Source organism: Phaseolus vulgaris, chromosome 3, assembly GCF_051622355.1.
Source record: "Phaseolus vulgaris cultivar YP4 chromosome 3, ASM5162235v1, whole genome shotgun sequence".
NCBI classification, from domain to species: domain Eukaryota; kingdom Viridiplantae; phylum Streptophyta; class Magnoliopsida; order Fabales; family Fabaceae; genus Phaseolus; species Phaseolus vulgaris.
The window spans coordinates 11,559,396-11,560,880 of record NC_143500.1 but is presented as its reverse complement, the minus strand read 5'-3'; the positions used below and the strand labels follow the sequence as shown (position 1 = coordinate 11,560,880).

At 38.1% G+C, this 1,485-nt stretch overlaps 1 pseudogene; it reads right to left on the bottom strand.

Annotated features, from left to right (window-relative positions):
* Nucleotides 1-654: 654 nt before the first annotated feature.
* Nucleotides 655-1,227, bottom strand: LOC137839070 (secreted RxLR effector protein 161 pseudogene; annotated as a pseudogene).
* Nucleotides 1,228-1,485: the final 258 nt, after the last annotated feature.

The window sequence follows — 1,485 nt, the reverse complement described above, 5'->3', positions numbered from 1 at the left end:
ATTCACTTTATGGTAGATATAAATGTAGGGATATCATGTGCGGAAGCGTGATAATTTCAACCAAAGATTATGAGAAATTAAAGTAACAAGGAAAATGAGAATGATACCAGAAATTTTTAGGTGGAAAACCCCATTAAATAGAGGTAAAAAACCACCGGCGAGAGAGCCAAAACTTCCACTATAATGGTATTGGGAGTACATTGAATTCCTCTCAGACAAATAGATAAATAGCCCTAAAACAAATTCTCTCTATATGGGTTAAAGACTTACACCCAAGAACAGAAATAAAGAGTATATGAAAAGAGAGAGGAAGCAAGTGTGTGTTGCTTGTTTGTTGTGTGTATTACATTGCTTGAAGGAAGCCACTACATATAGTGGTTCTAGGAGACAACAATAATAAAATCAATTGATGGTAAGTAACCTCCCATTGATGACAATTAATTGTAGTAAGAAACCTCCATTTGATGACGATTAAATGTGGCAAGTAACCTCTCAATTATGTCAAGAAAACCGAAAGGTGAGTCATAACCCACAAATCTCCACCTTGACTTGCCTTTGACTGGAACACTCTCTCGCCATGAAGCATTGATTAAGTATGGATAATACCAGCTAAGTTCAGGCAGTGATTGAACTTAGCCGGTGGAAGTGGCTCGGTCAACATGTCTGCAGGATTTTCAGCCGTAAGAATTTTTCAACAATTATATCTCCTGTATCAACAGTCTCGGATAAAATGGTGCTTAATTTCAATGTGCTTGGTCCTTGAGTGATACTTGTTGTTCCTGGTTAAGTGGACAACACTCTGACTATCACAAAATATAACAAGAACATCTTGTTGAAGACCAAGTTCACTTACCAAGCCTCGAAACCATATAGCCTTTTCATACCTTCTGTAGCAGCGATATATTCTGCTTCAGTGGTGGACAAAACCGCAATGGCTTGAAGTGAAGAATACCAACTGATAGCAGATCGACATAGGGTAAAAATGTAGGCTGAAAGTGACCTTCTCCGATCTAAATCACCACCATAGTCAGCATCAACATAGCCAACTACTCCTCCGGGATCAGCTCTATGTTGATCAAATATCAAACCAAGATCTGGAGAACCTTTCAGACAACGAAGTACCCATTTAACGGCTTCCCAGTGTGTCTTGCCTGGATTATGCATGAACCTGCTAACAATGCTAACAACATAAGCTAAATCAGGTCTAGTACATACCATAGCATACATGCGACTTTTGTCCTCGTCTGATTTTGGACATTGATCTGATGACAACTTGAAGTGGGCGGCAATTGGAGTATTAACAACTTTGCAATCTCACATTCCAAATTTGTCAAGCATCTTAAGTACATACTTCTTTTGTGATAGAAAAAGTTTTCCAGCTTGACGATCTCTGTTGATCTTAATTCCTAAATTTTTTTTGGCAGGAACTAAGTCCTTCATATCAAATTCACTACTAAGCTGAGCCTTTAACTTGTTAACTAAAAA